The sequence below is a fragment of the Protopterus annectens genome, chromosome 11.part0 (genome assembly GCF_019279795.1).
Source record: "Protopterus annectens isolate FY-2018-M chromosome 11.part0, PAN1.0, whole genome shotgun sequence".
In the NCBI taxonomy this organism is placed as follows: domain Eukaryota; kingdom Metazoa; phylum Chordata; order Ceratodontiformes; family Protopteridae; genus Protopterus; species Protopterus annectens.
The window spans coordinates 1,439,466,202-1,439,492,551 of record NC_056745.1 but is presented as its reverse complement, the minus strand read 5'-3'; the positions used below and the strand labels follow the sequence as shown (position 1 = coordinate 1,439,492,551).

At 40.5% G+C, this 26,350-nt stretch overlaps 1 long non-coding RNA gene across 1 annotated transcript in view; it reads left to right on the top strand.

Moving 5' to 3' along the window:
* The window catches only part of LOC122815891, a 48,945-nt gene extending 22,881 nt beyond the window's left edge, over positions 1-26,064 (top strand). The window contains exon 2 of the long non-coding RNA XR_006367011.1: positions 19,150-26,064. This is a non-coding gene — a long non-coding RNA (uncharacterized LOC122815891). The remainder of the gene's footprint in view (positions 1-19,149) is intronic.
* Positions 26,065-26,350: the final 286 nt, after the last annotated feature.

Sequence of the window (26,350 nt, the reverse complement as noted above, 5' to 3'; positions counted from 1 at the left end):
AGATATGATGATTCCCACATATGGCATCTGAAACAGCTGTACCAAAGATTTGCCAGTGGGGACATCCCCTACGGTCACCTAGTGGGGGATGCTGAGTATACACTTGAGCCATGGCTGATGACACCCATCAGAAATGCACACACACCTGACCAACCACGCCATAATGAGGCACACGCACAGGCCAGACATATAATAGAGCATGTGTTTGGGATTCTCAGGTCACGGTTCTGGTGTCTGGTCACATCTGGTGGAGCCTTGCAGTATTCACCAGCTACACGTACCCAAATTGTTATATGTGCTATGCTACACAATATGATCCTGCGGAAACAGCTGCATCAGGAACAGCATGGGGCAGGGCCACACAGCCCCCCGCCAATGCCATGGCCTGCACAGGCACAGAGTGATGCAGAGGAGGAACAACCTGAGCCTGCCCCAGTAGGCAGAAGGAGGCGTGCCCATTATGCCCTGGCCTTGGCGAAGAGGCAACGCATAGCACATGCACTAACACAGTAGGGACCCAGGGGAATGACACCTCTATCTGACTCGCGCATACAGTAAAAGGGATGCCAAATATGACACTACCTGTGCTCAACCATGTATAGGGAGTGTACTATTTGCATCCAACATAGGCAGCCTTCAAGCACCATCCACAAGTCTGGCACACCCTCAAGGTAAGTCAATCAACGTACCAATTGCCAAATGGAGTAAAATGTGTTGTTACCTGTAACTATGGTATGGATGTGAGCATGCAAGGGAATTGGGTGGCTGAATGTGATGGCAGCAGACAGTAGACACCCATAGTGGCACCATGACATCTGTAACTCATACTGGAGTCACCATAGTAGCCAGTACTACACAGGGTGACAAAACCCGATGCAGGAAATGTGCTGAGCGACATGTGTGTCCATATGACCCACACATGCCAGTCAGGATAGTTCACATACCCAACAACAGTCTCAGCCAGCAGGACAGGTGTAGACAAACCCAAACAGAGCCTGTGCCATGGCCCCAGAATGATGGCTATGGTTAACCTCCCCCCCAGGCCTACACAGACAGACCACAGCAGGGCAGGGAGTGGGATATTAGTTCTGAAGGGTAGGAAGTTAGACAATACTATGTAGGGCAACCAAAGCCATGATCTGTAGTACACTGGTATGCCTCTAGTCAGCATGATAGTTAGCAATACAGAATGAAATGGAGTACCTGGTATACCAGTACAGTCATAGCAAATGTGTACAAGTTTCATGTGTGCCTCCCACATCCTACATAGTAATGTAATAACAGTCAGGTGTACCCCCCCAACCCTGTGTACAAATGTAGAAATAGTCAGGTGTGTTCCCCCATCCTACATAGTAATTTAATAACAGTCAGGTGTGCCCCCCACTCCTGTGTAGAAATGTAAAAACAGTCAGGTGTGCCCCCCCTGCTATGCAGAAATGTAGTAACAGTCAAAGCCAAATGATCGATGGATACCCTGCAGAGACAGCATGCTACTTATCGGTGTACAACACAAAGATCAGCACTGCAGCACAAACTACCTGGATATGATCCACAAATTCAATACAGATGGCCGTACTGGGCATGCTCACACACGTAAACACATGAAGGTCATGACTGCAAACACCAGTGGACCAGACATATCTGGCAGTTGCAGTTGTTAGTGCAGACACTCATCAGTATGCACCACTCATGCCCTGCACACACAATGGATAGGAATACAGACATATATGTCAGGGCAACACACTATAATAAGCCAAAGGTAGATGTATATAGATGTGTGGAAGAGGGTGACTGTGGCAAGGATACATCCAGGCCTGTCCCACCCAGCACACAGCCAAAGGGCCCCAAACACATCAGGTGCAGATGTTACTCACTGCAGATACTAGCCGCCAGTATCTGTCAACATTACAGACTATTTGGTGCATGTGCCAGCTATGCAACATGACTGTACAAGGAAGAAGTCTTCTAGCAGCTATATACATGTACATATGACCCCGTGTATGCCCGCATGTGGCATGTCACCCCTAGATGAATTGGTTATGGCCCATGCACACATGGCCCTCCCCATAGCCCTACTATGACAAGCCTGCTGAGGTCATCCAATGTGAAATACACCTTTGGGAGAGTTGTAGCCCAGTAATCTCCATGGCGCATCCCATAACTAAGTACTGCTGTAGTGTGATAAATTACAGACTTGGCCACTGTTTGTGTGTGTGTGTGTCTTTGTGTGCATGTGTGTCTGTCTCTGACTGTGTAGAGAGCAATACTTTTTAGGGTACTCACACTCCTTACAATTCATATACTCAACTTTGGCAAGGCTGCTGATGTCACCCACCTAGAAATACACCTCTGGGAAGGTTGTAGCCCAGTAATCTTTGTAGCATGTCCTGTAACTGTGTACTGCTGCAGTGTGATAAAGTAGTCAGGTAGGAGTTCTAACCCCACACTTGGCTTGTGTGTGTGTGTGTGTGTGTGTATGTGTTTGTGTGCATGTCTGTCTGTCTCTGACTGTGTAGAGAGCAATGCTTTTTAGGGTACTCACACTCCTTACAATTCATATACTCAGCTTTGGCAAGGCTGCTGATGTCACCCACCTAGAAATACACCTCTGGGAAGGTTGTAACCCAGTAATCTCCATAGCACGTCCTCTAACTGCATACTGCTGTAGTGTGATAAAGTAGTTAGGTAGGAGTTCTAACCCCAGACTTGGCAAGTGTGTGTGTGTGTGTGTGTGTGTGTGTGTGTGTGTGTGTGTGTGTGTGTGTGTGTGTGTGTGTGTGTGTGTGTGTGTGTGTGTGCAGTTGTGTGCGTGTCTGTCTGTCTCTGACTGTATAGAGCACTATGCTTTTTAGGGTACTCACACTCTTTGCAATTCATATACTCAACTTTGGCAAGTCTGCTGATGTCACCCACCTAGAACTACACCTCTGGGAAGGTTGTAGCCCAGTAATCTCTGTAGCGCATACTGTAACTGCATACTGCTGTAGTGTGATGTAGAACTGCTGTAGGGTTCCATCTCCACCCATGGCAGTTCTGGATATTTTGTGTGAGTTTCAATGTCTGTGTATAGAGCAATGCATTATAGGCTAGTCACACTCAGTACATTTCAAATGGCCTACTTTGGCAATCCTGCTGATGTCCTTCATTGTGAAATACACCTTTGGGGAAGAAGTTCTTTAGTAATCCCCGTAGTGCATCCTATGACAGCTCCATGCTGTAGTGTGATATAGACCTCTATTAGGGGTTCTATACCTGCACATGTTGGTTGTGGTTGTTTTGTGTGTGTCTCACTGTCTGTAAAGGGACCAATGCAGTTTAGGCTAGTCACACACACTACATTTCAAATGGCCTATTTTAGCAATCCTTCTGATGTCATTCATTGTGAAATGCACCTTTGGGGAAGGAGTTCCCAAGTAATCCCCATGGTGCATCCTATAACAGCTCCATGCTGTAGTGTGATGTAGATCTCTGTTAGGGTTTCTATACCCACACATGTCAGTTGTGGATGTTTTGTGTGTGTGTGTGTGTGTGTGTGTGTGTGTGTGTGTGTGTGTGTGTGTGTCTCTGTCTGTGTAGGGAGCAATGCATTTTAGGATAGTCACACTCACTGCAATTCAAATGTCCCACTTTGGCAATCCTGCTGATATCATCCAATGTGATATACACCTTTGAGGAAAGAGTACTCCAGTAATCTCTGTGGCGCATACTATAACTGCATATTCCTGTAGTGTAATACACTAGTTAGGTAGGGGTTCTACTCCCAGACATGATAGGTGTGTGTGCGTCTGTGTGTTTGTAACACGTATCCTGTGTGGAGGTGGTTGTGAGTGTATGACACCTGTGGCCAACGTGGAGCAGGTTTTGCATATTTCTTATATGGTGGCCCTACTATGTATCACAATGTCCACTGTACAGGGATAACAGATGTGAAATAACTGAGAGGCTTGGGTGCAAAGCCATACCCAGACATGTGACATCAAGGCCAGGCGATCACAGTTAGCAACTCCAGTATTACCTAGAGCACACTCTCAATCCATGTCTCCTATACACACACACATGCCTAGGCAACAGCCAATATGTGAGCTGTACACTGCATATTGGCCATTGATAGTAACTATGGGGTGATAGCTGTGGGCTACAGAGGGCATGGCACCCTGTCCATCTGTCCAATATGCACGTACATGCAGACAGTGCACCTTCCCCATGTTCCCCAATGGACAACTAAAACACCTGTGGTGCCATCACATGTGACCCACAAAGGACATACCATGCCTGACAACATGCCCTATATTGACAGATGCCACTGACACCAGGGAATGCCATTAGCATGCTATCAATTTAGGTGCAGGGTAAATCTGCTGCCCATTACCTGTTCCCACCACAAGTGGGCAAGACTGGCACATCTGATAATAATCTGTGTTCACAACATGGGCCAGACACCCCAGGTACAGTTCCACATGTCACTGTACATGCATGTGGGAGGTGTGCACATCCCAGACACTGTCCATGTCATGAACTAAGGAACACATACATGGCAAGCGATACACAGCATTTGCCACACAGGTCCTGTGTCAGATATTTCACTGGCAGTGTGTGTGTCGAGTGCTATCAGTACATGGCTACATCCATTTCTGTTTATAACCTCAATTCTCTGACTAAGGGTATGTTGCAGACTATCCTGTAACATCAGCAACTTGCTTAGTGTATGGCAACAGTTTTCCACATTTGTGCCTGTGTTCCAGCCTCTACCCTCCACCTACATATCAAGCTTTGCACATATGACATGCTGTCGTGGGTTGTTCCATAGTGGGCTGTGAGTATATCACACTGCCATTGCTGCCATCAGTCCACTGCTGTTGTATCCCCCACACATACAGTGGGGCTGGGGCCATATATGTGTGGGCATCACCTACACAATACATGTGTGCTATTATGCACTCCAGAGGCCAGTGTATGTAACAGTGGTATATGACCCTGTATTATTGAGTCTGGGGGGAAGCACCATAAGTGACCTAGGCTGTTAAAAAATGGTGGGGTATCAGGGGTGAGCTGCCTTAAGGTATCTGGATGTACAGTACCGTATACTTCAGTTATATTTACATTACTTACATAAATTGGGTTAATGCAAGCCTACTGCCTCCTACCATGCAGACTGTTCCATTTGTCAGTGTGCATGTGATGGCGTCAGTTATGCCTTGTTATGTAACAGTTACAACCCATTTGGTTACATGACGTCTTTACCACCTAGTGATTTTGTACAGAGTGTAGATAGAGGCTGCTGAATGATACACCTGCATTACATATTGTTGATTGTTTGGTATCCTGTGGCCCAGTCTGTCCTCACTATTGTACAATTTGAAGGGCTTGGCCTGGACAGTAACAGTTGTGAACCTTTCCAGACTACTCTATTAGTATAACTGTTTCACAGTTGCATTACTCTGTTTATATGGATGTCAGTGTCTGAACAGCTATATGACATGGCATATAGAACTGTAATAGTACACAATTAAAGGTATTCCATTTCTACAAACCTGTTTGTGTGGTGTTTTCCCTATGACCTCTCTGTGGATATATGTTGCGGGCAACGATTGTCATTTGTATGGGTGGCTCATACAGTGTCCAGTTGTTCCGGTGTTAACTGTAGGCATAGTGGCTGTTCCATATTGTGTGCACCTTCTACATATGTATCTTACTGTACATATGTCTGCTTGTGTATGTGTAGTCACATGTATCGCTCTCTCACTCTCTCTCTTTCTGTGTGTGTGTATGTATATATATATATATATATATATGTATATATGTATCTGCATATCTGTGTCTGTGTATCTGTATCCTGGGGATGTTGATGGCTTCCACATTTTACATTTCCTATGGGAGGCAGACTGTACTGAATGATATGTTACCAATACCAGCCTGACATCATACAGGTGGGATGTAGTACTGTTAACATCTTGTGCCCATGTTGTGTCAGGTCCTGGTTATGGGATCTGCAACACTTGGTAGTGTATTGCAGGGCGGACATCTTTGGCTGTGGGGGGGGGGTGCCTATTTGTACAAGACGTATAGTGTGTGGGGCCTCTCAACTCCATTAACGATGCATGTGGACATATGTGTTTTTGTTAATCTGCCATTGCTATCTACAGATGTATGGCCATATATACCTATATATATATATATATATATATATATATATATATATATATATATATATATATTTATCTTCTTAAATAGGTTCATAGGTAGGTACTAGGCTATTGGCCCTAGGGCCTATATAAGCCTAGCCAAACGATACCCTGGCTTTTGCCAACCAAGAAAATTATTTTCCTGTGCCCCTGTCAAGCAGAGACACAGAAGTGATCCCTGGGGTGAATTTCCTATCTCCCATCCAATTATCAAGATTTTTCTTGAAGAGTGTTAATGAGGAGCTTTGTTTGATATAGCTAGGTAGTTTGTTCCAGAGTATGGGAAGTTTCTGGGACAGGAATCTATCCCTCCAGCATGTTCTGTTTATTGTGGTGACAAGGTTTAGGTCCCTAGAGCGTGTAGCTCAGAGGGATTGGGATTTCTTTACATGGAGCATGTCCAACAGCTCTAGGTTTGACATAGTTTTGTATGTTAGGCAGAGATCGCCTCTGAGTAGGCGATACGTGACAGAGTAAAGCTGGAGTTTTTTGAGACGGTCAGGGTAGGGCATTTGTTTGAGGCTGGTAATCCTCTTTGTGAGGTATTTCTGTGTCCTGTCCAGTTGTTGTAGATGTCTTGTGAGGGACATACCAAATGGGGCGTTGTACTCTATAATGGGTCTAACGAGTGATGAGTAGAGGGGAACAGTGACCTCTTTTTTTTTTCCTGGATGAGAAACCTTTTATGATGAGGTGTGCCACATAGTAGGATTTCTTGACTACTGTGGTGATGTGATTATCAAAGGAGAGACTACTGTCCACCTGTGTCCCAAGGTCTCTTATCACATCACACTTTCGGTGTTAAGTAGACTACCGCCTATGTGGTAGTTCAAGGGTACAGAGTTTTTACCAAAAGGGATGACAGTGCACTTTTTGACATTGAGCTTGAGGCCATGGCTTTGACACCAGGCATCTGTCTCAGTGAGACCCTTTTATAGGATGTCTACATCGTTAGGAATTTTGATTATTGCTCCCAGTTTGCAGTCATGTGCAAACTTTGTTAGCCAAAGACCTTCCGTGTTAGCCTGTACTTCAGAGAAGTAGATACCAAACAGGAGAGGACCTATGCCTGAACCCTGTGGCACTCCACTTGTCACTGGTCTGAAGTTGGATTTAGAGTCTGCTACTTTCACAGTGTGGGTTCTGTCAGTGAGCCATTTGGCAACCCTCCTTGTGACATAGGGATTTATACCTAGTTTAGTGAGTTTGTCTATAATTCCAGAGTAGGGGTGGTGTTGAAAACCTTGGCAAGATCTAGTTAGGCTGTGTGAACCACCTTACCCTCATCTATGGCTTTGGTGACCTCTTCAAAGAAGTATATCAGGTTTAAGAGACACGATCTGCCTTTTACAAACCTGAACTGGGTAGGGTCCAGAGTTTGGAGATTACCAATGTCATTGTTTATAAGTTCCATGATGATACGCTTCATAGCCTTGCAGACCAGGCTCATCAGGCTAATGGGGCGATAGTTCCCAGGGTCCGTGGTGGTTCCCCCTTTTGTGGAGTGGGATAACCATTGCTGTGCACCATTCAGTGGGCACAATGCCTGAGATGAGGCTATGATTGAACATGATACTTAGGTGGGGTGCCAGTTCATTATGTAGTTCATGTAGAACACAGCCTGGGATGTTGTCTGGTCCCATGGATGCTGTGTTCTTCACTTTGGAGAGTGTATCTTTTACCTGTGCAGCCGTGATTACAGGTACTTTGCATTCTTCTGGTATAGAGATGGGCCCTTTAGAGGATGAGAGAGGGGGTAAAGTTAGCACTGAACCTATCTGCCAGGATGTTGGCAATATCAGTTGGATCTGTATATTTAGTGCCATTGTGCTGTAACTCAGAGGAGATCTGAGTGTTGCCATTGAGATTCTTGACATAGCTATAGAATGCTTTGTGGCTGTCTTTAGAATCAGTGGCAATTTTGTTTTCATAACTAGCTTTGGAGGATGTTATGAGGGATCTCAACTTCTTACTGAGACTGACCATGGATTTCCTCCAATCATGGGATTTTACTCTTTTTTGCAACAGTTTCTTTCTTCTGCTATAGAGTTTGGCTTCCTTTTTTTGGAGGATAGCATCTTGGTTCTGTTAGGGATTGCATGATCCATGCACTCGTGTAAGTGCTTATAAAGTGCAATTGTATAGGATTCAGCAATCATATCTCTATTGTCCATCAGCATGGGTGTCATGACGTTTGCCACTTCTGTCTTAAGAAGCATGAAGCTGGCTTTGGAGAAATTCTTTACGGTGGTTTCCCTAATGGGGGGGTGGGGGTGGAATGTGGATGTCTAGGGTGATTTGCTTGTGGTCAGATCTGACCAACGAGGAACTGACCTCTGGTGTGGAACACCAGTTGCCCATGTTGGTAATGACCAGGTCTAGGATATTGCTGCCCCTGGTGGGGTGTGGGTAAGTTGATCCAAGGGACTGGAATTTATGAATTCCAGAAAATGTTGAGCACAAGAGTTGGTACATGAGTAGTTTTCCCAGTTAATGGTGGGGCAGTTGAAATCACCCATTATTAGGGTGTTAGGTTGTACCCTAATATTTTCCAGTGTATCAAGAAATGAGGATTGGGAATCCTGGGGCATGGTGGGGTATCTGTAGCAAGCTGCAATTTGCATTGTGGTCTTGCCCAGAGTTAGTTGCACTTGGATAATCTCAGATGAATTATGCTGAGCAACTAGCCTGGAGGTGTGGATATCCTTAATGAATATGGACATGCCTCCACCTTTAGTGCTTCAGTCCAGTTTAGGTGGCCGAAAGGTATGGTATGAATTATAGCCTGGTAATGCAGGGGTGCTCTCTGGAGCCTTGAACCAGGTCTTTGTCACTGCACAGATGTCGATGTTCTCCATTTTAAGGAGTGCCTCGAGTGAGATCATTTTGAGGTTTAGACTTCTAGCATTAAGTAGCATTACCCTCAGATTTTGCTTGCTTGTACTTGTTGCGGTGGAGAATTTGTCATTTGAATCTTGCCTAAAAAAGACACTATAGGGGTGGCAAGAGCCTTAGCCAGTATCTGAAATCCCAAGGGTGACAGGTGCAGGCCATCTCTGGCAAAGCATCGTGGTTTGTCGATCATGTCATCCCAGGCAGACAGATATTGGATCCCCTTGAATAACACCAGAAGCTTAGCCAATTGTTGAAATCAGTCATTTTGTCCTTGTACTGTGGTATCATTCTGGGTGATGGCAGGATGCTAGTCAAGGCTAGGGTCATACCTGCTTGAGCTACAAGATCAGAAAGCTCCTCCATGTCTCTTTTCATGTAGTCCAGGGAAGTATGTCTCAGGTCATTCACACCAACATGATATATCTATATATATATATATATGGGTCTCCTTCTAATGACCGAAACGCCGATTCGCCGACAGTGAAATCACCGACACGAAACGACCGACAACGCAGTTGACCGACACGCTCGAATCCCGACAGACGGAAGACCGACAAGGGGAATGTGTAAGCGCGACCTGGTAAGTATGCGATAGTGAGGGATTTAGGAGTAGGGAGCGGACAGGTAAGTGTGCAATACTCAGGGATGTAGGGTTAGGGTGTGTGATAGGTGAGTGTGCGGTAGTGTCGGAGCTTGGGGTTTGGGGTGTATAAGTGAGTTAGGGTTAGGGTGCAGGTAGGGAGAGTGTGCGGTAGTGTCGGAGCTTGGGGTTCGGGGTGTGTAAGTGAGTTAGGGTTAGGGTGCAGGTAGGGAGAGTGTGCGGTAGTGTAGCTTGGGGTTCGGGGTGTAAGTGAGTTAGGGTTAGGGTGCAGGTAGGGAGAGTGTGCGGTAGTGTCGGACCTTAGGGTTAGGGTTTGGGTTAGGGCTAGTGGATATGTGTTGTAGTGTACTGTGTTGTTTACGTGTAGTGTGTCGGTGTTATGGTGTTCGGTGTTTCGCGTTGTCGGATTTGTGTGTTGTCGGGTTTCTGGCGTCGGTGATTTCACTGTCGGCGAATCGGCGTTTCGGTCATTAGAAGTAGACCCATATATATATATATATATATATATATATATATATATCTGCACACACATATGTAACTTGCTATGTATATGTAGATATATAGGTGTAGACACACATATGTGCCAATGTAGGCATTTGCATGTATATTCATATATATTAATATATATGTATATAGTTTTAGAAATAAATATATATATATATATATATATATATATATATATATACGTTGGTATATATTCTCTATACTGTTGCATGACTGGACTTGATGATATGTTTCTGAAAACATTGGATTTATTTGCATCTGGCATGGCTTAGTGGTAAACCACTTTGTCTATGGTGTACAGGGTCCTGGGTTCAAGCCTTGCAGGAGCTGTTTATTTTGTTGCTGGCCAGGCAAAGGCCCATTGGATACAGAGTGATTAAGGCACTTTAAAGTAGTTGTAAGCGGGTTTGCGCGGTGGTAAGCACTGCTTATTTCAGGTTATAGTTTCTTACACTCCGCTTCTACTTTGCTTAATCTGTGTAGGCATTGCTTACCCCCGTGCAAATGCACTTAAACACAGTTACTAGTGCTTACATATGCTTACCTACTGCTTATCTGTGCTTACACCTGCTTACTACTGCCTTATTCATTATGACACTGACTCTTCACATGTGCATTTCCTGCAGTACTCCAGTTCATAAATATATGTTATTTAGTGGGTTTTGCAATAAAAATATTGGTTATACCATGCTTTGCCATGTAAAATAGACTGTGCTGCAGTGGGACTCAAACCGGGAATGCCTGCTCATTAGGCGAATGCTCTGCCCACTACACTATTGCTGTGCTTCTTCATTTGCATATATCTTCCTTGTTATCCTCTTCAGCCTTTTAAGCTGCTTTAACCATAGCTAAGCAATGGGCACACCCGTGCGCATACTGTTAGGTGTACTCGGAGTTTAAAAAAAAAGTAAAGGGGTTTCTTCTTTTGATTTTTGCCCTGTTGCTGTTATACACATGGGGGACAGTTGGTGGGGATATGCAGACACCTATGAGTGGTCTGGCTCATTTATTTCCACTTTGTGCTGTTCTACATTGCAGGGGCATGTTTATTCTGAGAGGTCTGCTCTCAGACATGCCCCCTGCACTCGTACATGCTCCGTGTAAGCCTAGGAGGTCTGGCAGCACACCTTCATTAATATGCATGGTGCACTGCCATCCTCCTCCTACATGGCTTCCGTGCAGGACTAAACTAGTCCTGCACGGAAGATTAGTGAATCCAGGGGCATATTATGTCAAACACATCGGTAACATCTACATTAATAATCTCTTAACCAAGATTATAGCAATAGTATTAACACCTGGCAGAAAAAAAAACATAGTAGATGCATGTACTCCAATTACATTCCTGGTTTAATCCTCAAAGTGCCATGATATTGAAGTTTAAGATAAACCATCCTTATATTGAATAAATACATAGAGATACTTTGCTAAAAGTTCACAAGGCCTAAACAACATATCCTACTTGGACAGATTCAAAGGCCTGTCACTATACACTGTATCCTACAGACTGCTAAGCAGTGACCTGTATCTGGTATGCAAGGCATCCTCTGACCCAGTACTGACAGATTTACTGCTCATCATTAAGTCAGATAGCATCAGACATGCTTGGTCTAGGGATCTAAACCTCTTCTGCAAAATCAACAGAATGGTTTGAAGGGACAGATATATCTTGCAGGGGATACCTCTGCTATGAAACAGACTTTCCATTCACATTAAGCAAAGTTCAATCCTGTCCATATTCAAGTGCAGCTTAGATCTATGGATGGGTAATAGAACATTTAATCCAGGACTGCCCCTGGACCATTAATGGACAGAGGCAGCTACTAAATGCTTTATCCCATGCATGGGACCCCTCCAGTTATCTATGGTATGATCCTATTTATTATCATCAGAGGTAATATATAATTAATTATCAGTCATGGGATGGGTAAGGTCAATCTATAATAAAATGGGTTAGGTTATTTTGAGCCCAAAAAGGGAAATTGTCTGGGTTTAAAATGAGCCACAAGTACAGCTAGACTAGTACATATCTACAAACCTAAAAATGCTTTCAGGATGAGCCATTTCTAAAATTTCTGGCTAGCTGTTCAGTGATTATAGCCCTTAAGCCAACACACATTCAAAAAATGTGTGGCAAGAGGGTTGGCTAAGCTTTTGCTTTTAATGTGTATAATGCATTTTTGTAACCTAATTGTAAACAAATATTTGGTCTCGTATATAAAACTGACCACAAAAACCAAACATGACATAAACCACAGACAACTCTAGTATTCCATAACTAAAAACATTTTATTATTGATTTTATCAAATGCAGTGGTCACAGATGGCCAAATAGAATATTCAACTTAAGAGACAGTGTCCCTGCCCGTTGGTGAAATTAAATCTATAGTTTCACATGGTGTTCTAGAACAATATACATGTATATCGCTTCTGCTGCAAAAAAAAAAAAAAAAAAAAAATGGAGGATTATCAAATGACCTGTGCATGACCGTATCTAACAAAATACTGTTCCAATTTCTTAACTATAGCAGTAATTTTATCTCATAAAGACTTGTATTGTGATATGAAATAAATCTGTTTTTTTTTGTTTGTTTGCTCTACCACTTTCTGAAGGCAATTATATTTATTCCAGAAATATGTTTGATAATTGCTATCATATGCAGTGCCTCTCATTTGTGTAAACAAGGCCTTACTGTAAGCATTTGCAAATATCCTTGCTAGAATATCCTTTGTTGTAAAACATTTGCATCACATTTGGTGATTTGCTTTAGGAAGTCTTTCCTTGAAATGCGTAATATCTTGACCTGTAAAAAAATCTCTGCTGGATAAGGAAGACATAATATATTAGGCCAAAAACTACTTCCAAACAAATATCCAATATTTTAGATTGGTTTAGGATACAATTTCTTGATAATATAAGTAACAGAAAAAAAAATCATATTTGCATAAAAAAAAAGATAATCTGGGAAAATCATATGGAAAAGCTATTAATAAAACTGGATTTGTTATTCATAAAGCAAAAATAAAATTAGTCACTATATAGGTGTACCCCATTGCACAAAAACAGAATAGCATCAATAAAATAAAAAATAATACATAATATGCTTTTAAAAGATTGTTGGTGTATATATGTTCCTTTTTAAAGACTCATTAGTAAACATGCATAATTAGGTCCAAAAAAAGAACCCTGTAGATATACCTTTACATTTTTTGTATTATTTGATAAACCATAAACAGCAACAAGTAAATAAATAAAGAGTTAATTAATCCTTTGATCTGTGTAACACAGGTATGTAAATATGGTCAGCTTCTTCTAAAGCTGTGGAATTGATGAGTGAGTTTTCCTTAAGTATTTCTGTTTTATTAAAAAAAAAAAAAAAAATCTTTTTACATCCAGGAGTTTGCCCTTTTTCATTTCCGTATGTTCGTATCTCATTGTATATGTAAAAGTTCCAAAGTAAACTGGTATATTACCTTTTAAGCATTCCTCTTTGTGTCATTGTTTTCCCTTTCGCAATCCTTTCCATAACAATTATCCTTTCTGAATGCTAAGCGGTTCTGGGAATGATATCTTTGCTCATTTTCCTACTGACTACGACACAACATAGAGCACTTTTTGTAGGAGTATGTAGACTCTGACTCAGTTATCAGACTAATTGTCATTAAAGCTGAAAATGTATCTGCTCTAAGGTTTGCCATCCTGTCACATTTAATATGAAACATTGAACAGAACATTTTCCACACTGCACAGCATTGCAGGGAGTTAAAGCAAATATCTTACTAAATGCAAAATATTCTTTAGGTCATCTTGCTATTCATAAATAACTCACATCCACACAATTAAAATGGAAAATGTGAATGGTAAATTTTATTTAATTTCTTCACCTACTCCTTGACATGCATGTAGTGCAAGACTGATGAAGCCAACAAGGAAATACAAGTAATTATCCCAGTTGTTGTGTCTTTCGGCTTTTCCCAGTTAGGGGTCTCCACAGCGGAACTCCGGTCCGTTAATGATTGGTAGTTGATTTTTACCTGACAACACTGCCTTTACCTGCGCTGCCTCATCGTCATTTGAAGGGTTACGATCATGAGGACAGTTAGGATGAACATTTTCATTTCAGTAACAGTACAGTCATTTAAAAATTCAGAAAAATATATTTCCAATTGATTTATTGCGGAATGTAGTACTTAATAAAACTCATAGAATATCCCGGTCTAGGCCATGTTTACATCCTCATCAGGATCCAATCTGGTATTGCTTCATGTAGAGTCAGACAGTGTGACTGCAAGACTTTTATAATGCAGCTAACCAACTTCTACACTGTCTCCTATGCCATCTATCTGAGAGATAAATTAAAGTCTTGTCATAAGAAAAGTGATTTTTAGCTCGCACTGAATAGATTTTTTAATAATTTTTAGAGAATAGGTGATCTGTAGATTGCGTCCTGATTGGAGAATGAATGTTCTCCAGCAGTTATTAATATACAAGGAATCCTCCGTGAAAAATGAATCTACTACTTCATGGCAGCATATCAAGCTCCCATGGAGCTCAGACTGAAAAAAACGTAATGGCCGCCATTATTTCATGCTTGCTAAGCAGCACTTCTGCTGTTTAGTGAGTGGAAAATGTAAAACAAAAGAAAATTAAAAGAAAAAGTGTGTGTGTTTATGTGTAAGTGTATGCATGCATGTGAGTGAAAGCAACATTGATCGAGTCATTATTTTACACTCACTAAGCAGCACTTTTGCTGTTTAGTGAGTGTAAAACAAAATAGAAAAAGTGTGAGTGTATGAGTATGTTTATGTTTCTGTCTGCGTGTGTGAGTGAATGCGTGCATGAAAGCAGAAGAAACTGTGTATGTGTGTATGAGAGAGAGAGAGAGAGAGTAAACAGTGAGATTGATCAAGCCATTACTTTTCACTCGCTAAGCAGTGCTTTTGCTGTTTAGTGAGTGTAAAGTAAAAAGGAAAAGAAACTTAAAATAAAGTGTGCATGTGTATGTCTGTGAGTGAGAGTGCATACGTGTGTAAAAGCAGAAGATAATGTCTGTGTGTGAGCGAGAGTGATGAGCGAGAGTGATCCCTGGCAGCAGCGCAGTTAAGAGGTGAGCGAGAGTGATCCCTGGCAGCAGCACAGTTAACAGGTCTACATACCTCTCGACCTCTTACCTAAACATACCTGGATAAGCATAAAATAAACTGGGGACACAGGCTCAAAATAACAATATATTTTTACATGATCCAAAGTTAGGATTTGTGTCAGCTTGCATTTTCTGTAGCAGAGGTGTGTGCATGTGTGCCTGCATATGAGAGATCACCCACTGGCAATAGTAGTAAAGAGGTCTACATACCTATGACGAAATGAAGAACAACCACACAATCCAATATGGTACCAAACTAAACCAAAAAAACAAAAAGGAACCAAATGTTGACCAGCAAGAATAAAACAGGAATTTAGCATTCAGAAATATTTATTACAACTTTCAGCTTTAGACTTTATCAGGTCTACATGCCTCTTGACCTTTCAGCTAAAGAAATATGGATAAATAAAATAAAGGGAGAACAAAGGCTCAAAAATAGGAGCAGATTTTAACTGTTGTTCTTATAAAAGTTGCTTAAATAACAGGATTTATGTTAGAATGAAAGGAATTTTCTAAATGAAATGAAAGTCTGAAACTCAAATCTATGTCATCATTTAGAGACATCAATCTCTAATAAATGGCAACAAACCAAACTGTTTAGGAGAAAGGATCCTCCCCAAAAAATAAAAAAATAAAGTAAATACCTGGACATTTTTAAAAGTGTTATATTTTGGATGTAAAATGCTTCCTGCAAAACCATTAACATATACTATAACTAAGTTTAAAACATTAAATGGAAGAATTATTTTACATCAAAAATATATATAAAAAAATTTGTATAGTACTTAAAAAAATAAATAAGTAAGACACAACAATTATACACAGAACCCATTCTGCGATAATGCCCTCCAGGGTGTGTGTTAATGTGCAATTAATGCCCTTCCAGGGATGTAGAGGCTCTGCATCTGTGGTGTTAGGCCTCATAACACCCTTTGACACATATTATTTATATATTAACACATACCCTGGAGGACATTATTGCTTGCTTGCTGTAATAACAGCGTCTGGTACCAACCTGCATAACCTATTCGGTCATTTTACAGTGCCCTGCTACTCTGCATAACTCATTCATTCACCTAAAGTGAACTGTTACCCTGTTCCTGATTGCAGGGAACTGGAAGCTAACCTGCCGCTATTCCAGTATAATGCAGAGATTAATTCTGTATGAGAAGCCAGTCCATGACAGGCTGCATATACACATGCACAGACTCAGAAACACAGGCTCATCCATAACATTCACACTCCTAGTCTAAGGGCAGTTTACCCTGTTACCAATATGAGATATAGGAAGAAACCAGACAATTGGAGGAAAGCCATGCAGTCACATGGAAGACATGCATACTCTACACAGGAGGGTGCATTAGCTACAAATGAATCAGAAACCAGGAGCTGTGAGGTAACAATGCTAATAGATGAATCACTATGACTTCTGCTTTGACATATTTGCCAAACATAATCCAAAAAAGTGGCACTGTTTTACTATATCCACCCAGATTGATATGATATATTGCATTTGGTGGTTTTAGCTGCCTTAGAGCTGCAGTTGTTTTGCCCTGTTTTCCTCTTGTTGACACGTATATTTCTGGCAGTGGGAAAGCTCACTAGAAGTGTTTCCCAGCATAATCATGGTTTAGTAACTGTCTTGTTTGTCCTGTTTTTGGGGGGCGAGGTTAGGGGGTTGCACTATTTCAATCCTCAAAGCTCCACCCTAGGCTGCAAACAAGGGTGGAAAGAAAATAGTTCTTACTAGAGTACTGTGCTGTTCCATTAATCAGTCGTTGACTAAGCCAAGCGGATGTACGCAGCACTGCACTAACCCAAGCGGATGTACGCATCACTGCACTAACCCAAGCGGATGTACGCAGCACTGCACTAACCCAAGCAGATGTACGCAGCTCTGCACTAACCCAAGAGGATGTATGCAGCACTGCACTATTAATGACATTCATTTCCTCCTTTACTCTTATCAACACCCATATTTTGCTGCCTAACAAGTTTAGGGCCCCATCAAAACAGCAAACAAATAATTTCTGCCTGCAGTATGGACGTTTCCGTAGAAGTTATTAACATTAATGAAATACGTTCCTCTTCTACCCTATCAAGAGTTTTAAGTGACACAGATTAGTTCAAGGTATGACATTTTCTAAAATTCAGACATACATTTTCTTTTGTTTATAGTATTTCTGTATCATACGCCAAAAAGGAAAATTCTGAAACTTTACAGTTATTTAATTTATTCCTCTCAAAAACATTACAACCTGCCTTCTGTCTCTGCATTTCCTAACCCTCTTGGCTCATTCACCCTTTCCCCTTTGCAATCCCCTTCAGTATTCATTACATTATCTGTTTATGTTATACCTGTAAAATTGTACATATTACAACTTAAAACATTGAGTATTTCATCTTGTATTGTGTATGCTCATTTAACAGTATCTGATATATGTACTTCTTAATGTTTTCTATTTCAATCACTCATTTTTTGTGTAAATAGTCAATGTGTTATTACCCTGGGCTGAACCTAAAAGAGATGCATTTGAGTCAGTGTTCTATCCTGATTAACAAGCAAACAAAGCAATCAAATTAACTAACTAACTAAACTGACTAAACTGACTAAACTAACTAACTAACCAACCTAACTAAATTCTGTGCAAATCTTTACATATAGGTTCATAAGTAAGTACTAAGCAAGCTGCCCTTATGGGCCATTTTAAGCTTATCCAGTTTCCCTTTTTCTGCTAGAATTAACCTATCCCATTCGGTTAGAGATTGGTCTTATCCATCCCATGGTCGATAATTGTATATTACGCTAAAGAGAATAACTGCGATTATACCATAGATAATTTAAAGGGACCCATGGTTGGGCTAAAGAATTTAGGAGTTCCCTCTGTCCATTAATAGCACAGGGAGCAGTCCTGGGGTAAAGTTTCTGTTCCCTATATACATTTTCAAGTTGTGCTTGAATATGAACAGGGATGAATTTTGTTTCATGTGGATGGGGATCCTGTTCTAGAGCAGCTTGCTGCTTACTTAATTTTAATTTAAGTTAATTACTTGTTAGTCCTTTTAGTAAGTTTCACTCAGTGAACTCCCCTTTAGTCTTTGGAGTGTCATGTCCTATTTTAGGTTGTAAGGAAATGTATTTTTCTACCAAGACAAAAACACAAAACAAAAACTTGCTCTAAGAACTTATTTTTTCTCAGTTTTTTTTCTTGTCCATTGCTTTGAAAACTGTTCGTTAATGGCTGTTTTGTAGGCTATCTATTTGATGCTTAGCATGTTTCTGATACATTACGAAACTCTTAATTTGCTTTCTAAGAAAACAGCCATTCTTAAGAGAATTAGTTTTCCTCATTTGTCATGTACTTGTATCATTCACATCACCGTGTACAATTAACTATTATAATATAATCACTTACTTTTTTCATAAAAACATATGAAATTGTATATGTGTGTGTTTTTTTCTTTTTAAATAGGCCATTCATTAGTAAATTGTGGAGGTTCAGGCTGAGAAGGAAACACTAAATATTCCAGAACAGGTGCTTAAATGCGGATGATTGAAACTGAACCTGTATCTGAGTTGGGTACTGATTGGAAGTTTCCCTTAAAAGTGGAAATCAGCCTGCACTGCTGACTGCAGACAATGTAGTAAAGCCTGAAATACTTCTTGCTAGAAAACTGCTAAAAACATGTGAAATATTTTTTTCCAACAGCACAATGGTAATTCACCTGTCTATGAAAATAACAAATAGTAAATGACCAAGGAGTATATAGTGTCTGATGCAGAGTGGAGTGATTTAATTTACAAAAAATATTTTTTTCTTAGGTTTGGCACCATCCAGAAGTTGAAGACATACCATTAGAAGCACAAACGTGAGAATTTGTCCTGGCTGGAGTGAACACCATTTTTTTGAGGTTAAGTCTGTATAAGACGCACGCACACAGTGAAAAAAGGATCGATGATTTTCAGTGGACTCATTTGTGGTTGTCTTTTTTGTTAATAAAATAGAATTGGTATATCTGACCAACAACAGTAACTGTCTAAGGCTGCAGTGGCTTAATTTACAAATTAATAATTTCTCAGGTGTGAGGTTCATGCCAGGATTGAGGGCATGTCATGGACAGCAGGACAGACTAAATGATATGCTTAGAAAAGGAAAGTCTTCTGCCTTACACAGTGTTAATAAAGGGACCACAGTTTTCAATAGGTCAGAATATGGTAATGGACTTTTTTGACAGTTGGTAATATGAAATCAATCTGTCTGTGCAGCAAGAAAAAAAAAGATCCATTGTTGAAGGTGCACAATGATTTAATTCATACACCAATAACTTTTCATATAAGGTCCACACCTCATAAAGACTGATAAATTTGTCTGTGTATTGTTAAGCAGATGGAGGGAATAATGAAGTAACCACAATCTTCAATGTAATGGTCTTTGGTGAACTTTTCTTCTACAGTTGGTACAATAAGATCAATGTGCCTGTCTTTCAGTAAAAGTTTGGCTGTTTTAGTTGCACAATGATGTACCTCACATCTCATTAATTCTTCAAATGAGCCCAGGGTCCACACCAGGACTGACAGACACAGTCACAATCACGCTACTAGTTTTAGCGTGTGCGTACAGAAGCATGTACACACACACACATGCACTCACAAAAAATCATACTGTTTTGCACTTCATGAATATGCATGCTGTAGAGTGGTGGACCACAAGAATGTAATTTTTATTTGTGTATTTGTTAAGTATTAAAATGTTAAACTTCTAGACACTTTAAAACAAACTGCAATCTTGAGATGTAAATATGTGAAAAAATGTGACAGCCAGTCTTGGCCTCTAGGCAAAACAATAACATGCTAAAGCTTAATTAATTTTTTATTTAAAAGAATGAATAATATGAACATGATCCCTGCCAGAGGCCATTAAAGACTGTTCTAGATAGGTGATCATAAAGGGATTGTCAAAAAGTATACTTTGCAACTGGCCCTGATTCTCAGACATGCCCTTGATCTGGAGTCTGAATGTTGTGCTGGGGTGGATTATAATGTAGAAATAATGCCATTTATTATAGTTAGAAACTTCTTACACTTCAGAAAATGCATTTTAATTCATGTACTTAATACTTTGTCAACTTTCTAAATCAGTGGAACTAATATTTAAAAAGTGACCATGATATGGGTTTTTAACTTTGAATATTTTTGACTTTGTTCATAATTCTGGTGCTGAGAGGTAGAAAGCTATGCCCAAAAGATAAATCCAAATCAGGGGAAAGTAGCCAATTTCAAATGAACGCTCTAAACTAGTTGAAGGTAATCCAGCCTGAGATGTCTAATCAAGTTCTTGGAATTACTAGTTGCCCCGAATCATGTGATCTGAGCAGGCTAGTAGGGGCATAAGTACACAGCAACTCTTTTACATAAACAGGCGACAAAGTGTAGCAGTTAAGATCAAGGAGCTTAAAGATTCAACTTGTTGCAACCGGCAGCTGGTACAGCTGTGATATGGCTCATTTTACGTGTCACATCAATGTACTCACTGCAGACTGCTGTAGCTCTAGGTCAAGGGCATTGCAGTAGTCAGTGTGAGATAGAACCAGAGTGTGAATCATATTTCCATAACTAAAGGATGCAACATCGTTTGATGTCATCCAGTACAACCAGTATCAGAGCCATGTGCACATACTGACACACACACGCGCACACACATCCATGCGCACACACACACACACAAAACCAGACATGCAAAGATGTAGGTGAAACAAACATTAGTTACAGGGTACGTACTGATTACAGTGCACAGAGTTTACAGTTTGCTAGTTATAACAAATGATAAGCCATCTAACAGGTAAAGCATGTTTTTAGTTTAAATAAGAAATATGCTATTTGGTGTTTCATAAAAATGATTGGCTTCCACAGTGCTCCTCATTAGTATTTCATTGCTATGGAGTGTTTTCACATTTTAATTTTTTTAGGTTGTTAACCAGCAGTACTGTCACTCATCTTGCAGTTTCTAAGAAAATGGAAATTTTTAACAAACAGCTATGCTATATAGAAACAGCTGGCATGTGAAGGCATTCCCCTTACATATTGCTAAAATCAGGTTTGAAAACATAGAATACAACTGTACTCCATTTAGCTGGTGCTCTGTGCAGTTACTTGACTGATAACCCTGTTGGAAGAAAAAAAAAGGCCTTCTGAAAAAATGTTCGGCCGTGCATCCTTACATGTAACAAGCAAGTAACTTCTTACATATAGATTCCCACTGATCACCTCAGTGCTACAGCCGTGTGGCTGCAGATGAAGTACAGGCATTGGTTTCTGGAGCCATTACATCCTGACAGCTTCAGAAATCAATGTCAGCACTGCACTCGTACACCTTTGTTGTCAGCACTGCACTCATACACAGCACTGCACTCGTGCACCTTTGCTGTCAGCACTGCACTCGTGCACCTTTGCTGTCAGCACTGCACTCGTACACCTTTGCTGTCAGCACTGCACTCATACACCTTTGCTGTCAGCACTGCACTCATGCACCTTTGTGGTTAGCACTGCACTTGTACACAGCACTGCACTCATACACCTTTGTGGTCAGCACTGCACTCGTGCACCTTTGTGGTCTGCACTGCACTCGTGCACCTTTGTGGTCTGTACTGCACTCGTGCACCTTTGCTGTCAGCACTGCACTCATGCACCTTTGCGGTCAGCACTGCACTCGTGCACTTTTGTGGTCAGCACTGCACTCATGCACCTTTGTGGTACGCACTACACTCGTGCCCCTTTGTGGTCCGCACTACACTCGTGCCCCTTTGTGGTTAGCACTGCACTTGTGCACCTTTGTGGTCTGCACTGCACTCGTGCACCTTTGCTGTCAGCACTGCACTCGTGCACCTTTGCTGTCAGCACTGCACTCGTGCACCTTTGCGGTCAGCACTGCACTCGTGCACCTTTGTGGTCTGCACTACACTTGTGCACCTTTGTCGCTGCTTCGCCTTGCCATACATAAGGCTCTAGTTCATTAGAGAGCTGTAAGTAGTTATGGAAATGTCAGTTTGCCATAATTACAGAATTATATCACTTGAGAAATAAAATAGAAGTCATCAGCCCCTCATGAGCAGGGTTAGTCACATCATGCAGGGAATGGGGTATCTCCTGCTGTGCTGTACCTTATTTTGTGTTGCTTTTCTTGGCAGTCTCTCCATTCACAGGAAAGAGAAGGGGTGCAAACTGGAAACAAAGAGGGCATAACATTATGTGAACTAGCACAGTCAGCTGTAATGTGCAGAGAAAGGGGGATTCAGAGGCATAGATAGTGGGACCCCACTACCTATGAATTAGTGTTTTATGCATGCTATACAAATGACTAAATAATGGCATGCAGATGAGTGTCATTACATTAATGAGAGCTACCACATGTATAGCTGATGAAATCAAACATTCAGGAACTATTTATAAGCTGCTTCCCTATTACCTACCCAAGCTAATCTTAACTCTATATAACGATGATAAAGCCTTAATTGCAGCTCATAAACCTTCTTCCACTCTAAACGGAGAAACGTAAAATGATTTTGCAGTTCTGCTTTATGTGCTCAAGTCCCCAGCTCTTGAAAAGCACTGACTCCAAGGTAGGGACTCAAGAGTCTCGTAGTTTGTGTAGGCTAATGCCAATCTTATGTATTTATTTCCTGTACATTTGTTTACCAGGAAAGTCCAACTTTTTCAGCAGAGGCCCGGGGAGAAAAGCTCAACATGCATAAAAATAATACATGAGAAAAAATGTGAAAAATGCACAATTACAAAAAAATTGGGAATAAATTACATAATTCTGTATAGTTCTAGGTTAAATGACCTTACAAAATATGCAGGAGAGATCAGTTAGTTAACACAGTGCTAACTAAAAAACCTTAACAGTGTGTGCAGTAATTTTATCTCCAGAAGTCATGATTGAAATACAAAGTTTGAAATATACAGTTTTACAATGAGCAGGCTGAAATATGATTAGCATCCCTAGGAGTGTGCCACTCTAACGTATGCTACAAGATTTTAGGATTTAGAGATTGCTAATGCTCTATGTGTTATTAGGTTGAGATTCGGAGAACACTGTGGATCTCTGATGAGGTAAAAGATAGGAGAACATGAAGAGCTTTGGTCGAGGAAAAGAGATTGGATGGGTGGAGTCAGAAAGAAAAGGAAAAGTGCAGAAAGTGAGGTGTCAGTGGGTGGAGGGGCACAAATAATAGTAATGAAGCAGTGCTTCAGCCTAGGGATGAGCAGGAGCTTAGCCAGTTATTGCTTTAATGTATTCTGAGCAGGTTATTGAATGTAGCAGGGCAGATGGTGTTGGTAATGTGTGCTGGGGATGAGCAGGAGCATAGCTGGTTATTGTTTAAATGTATTTTGAGTGTGTTATTGATTGTAGCAGGTCAGCTGTTGTTGGAAATGTGTGTAAGAATGGAATTCCACGAGTCTGAGATTTGGTATGAATAAAGAGAGTCTCAGATGCTATTACTGGATTTAGAAACTTTTAGCTGGTATTTATCCAATGATCTTAGGGTTCTGTTATTGGAGTGGGTTTGTACAAGTTTTTGTAAGGCTGGACAATTTTCAGGTTAATGGAGTGGGGTCTTGTGAGTTGGTTGTATGATAAAATGTTGAGTAGTTATAGCCATTTTAGTTGGTGAAGTGCAGTACAGAGAGGGGTTCTGTGAGGAGGGTTTGCAGCGAGTTTGTCAATTTTGTGATAACACATCTAATGCTTACTCTAATGCTAATGGTGATGCAAATGCTTATCCTAATGCTAATACTAGTTCTTATGCTTATAGTAATGCTAATGCTAATGGTAATGCTTATGCAAATGCTAATTATTGTGTTATGCTTGAACTCAAATAGCACACATGCGAGCAGCTTCTGCATCTTACCTGAACACATTATATTCAAGCTTGAACTAGGTACATGTGTCAAACGTGGGGAGTGAGTGGGAGAGAATGCGAATGTTGATTGGGGCAACAATGTGGAAAGTGAATTAGGTTTGTGGATCTGGAGTGTAATTTTAGGGTAAGGGAATGAGAAGGGATTATTAGGCTTATTAGGGACCTAGAGGAGATTTTTAGGGTTAAGGAGCAATCAGGAAATTTAGGTTTAGGCAGGGTAGTTGGTGTTTAAGGGTAAAGGAGTGAGAACTCAGGTTAGGAACTGTTGGGAGTTTTAGGGTTAGAATTAGGGATCTGGAAGGGCTGTGTCATTTTAAAGGGTTGAGTGTTGTGGGGATAAGTAGTTTTGGGAGATTGGGCTAGTCAAAGTTAGAGCACATGCTTTTTCAACCAAATGGCAGTGAACAGGTGTGTCGCAAGCTACTAGTACACAAGCACCCGTAGTAGGCCCTGATTTAGCATGTATTTGGAACTGTCTTACAAATAATTAGCTAAAGGTTAACACCAAAAAAATTTAACTTATGATTTTTAGTACAGCTCAGAGGGTACAATCATCTGTCAATCCTAGCATCACAGACTCAAATGCAAAATAAACTTCCATGTCTCTCTCAAAAATGTATCCAAGGGTAATTCTGGATCAGGAGCTTTCATTCTACAGTCATCTAGACTCACTGATAAACAAACTAATGTCACAACTTAAGCTTTCCTGCAAAAATTCCATACTCACTTTCCAAACAGGCAAGGGCAGCCATTGCTAAAAACGTACTCACCCAGCAGTTAGAATATGTCTTACCTCTTATATCACTTTATTCTCAGTGAAATTCCACCTCTTTTTAAACAGCTGAAAACAAAATAGTGCAATTCATTTGTTTAGTCCACATTAATGAACACCAGTCACCAGTATAGCATTCTACAGAGGACCAGATGACTTCCCATTGAAGCAAGAGCTAATTTTTGTCTAAACACATTGACTTCCAAAGTGCTGGATAGCAGTCACTCTGTCACTGAAGCAACTTCTGTTTTTTAGAAACACTTTGCATAACTGAAGTCAACCATACTCTCAGTTACAAAGCCCATCATATAGATTAGCTTTCTCTAAAAAACTTTCTACAAAGTACCCCCACACTGTGGAATGCTTTCCCAGCCAAACTTAATATCATGTCTGAGCTCCACCTTTTTATGAAATGGCTAAAATCACACTTGAGAAATCAACACAAATACAAATGTTTTGTTGTTAGCATCCCCTGCACTTTGCTGTGCTCTGTTCACAAGGTACAGAAATGCTATTACCCAACAGTATAGTCCAATGCTGCAATTTTTTTAGTAAATTTTCTTCGCTAATATTGTCTTAGATATGTTGGGGTAAACTGTGTAATGAGTTAATGCTTGCACACTGCTGTATAATTTATGAATATTCAGTGAGTAGGTATTTAATATGACTTGATAAAATACTTGGGTATCTTACTTGACTATTAGAATTACCTTCTGTGTATTATATGACCATGGATACTGCATTGATTAATTTGTAGGCATTCATAGACAGCACAGTTTCAACATAACTTTTATTTCCAGCTTGGGTTTGGTGCTATATTAAACTGTCTATTTATTGTTGCAGTACTACTCTGATTGCATGTAGATGTTATATTAAACTGACTGCTTATTGTTGCAGTACTGCTCGGATTGCATGTAGATGAGGTACCATGCAATATAGTATTATATGTAATTGCTTTTGCTGTTAGGCCACAGTCATGACCGAAAATAATCTGTGGACTAGCTCACTCACCCATTAAGCTATTTAAATAAATAAGCAAATGGAGGCATGATTCAGAAATGTATAAAATTAGCACTGTGAACCACAGTGATTAGCTATCCTTAATGCCAGAATCTCCCAGTATACAGAACATTGCTTGTGTTATGATGTGAGGGATAACATCAGCATTCATAGGGTTGCATTTGTTAATGGTCACCTACTACACCTATTATTATTATTATTATTATGATGTTAAGACTAAAAATGGAAAAATGCACAATATAAACATACATTGACTTGTAAGGAGAGCAAGTTTTTATTTTTTGTATTTTGTATTTTTATTTTTTGTATT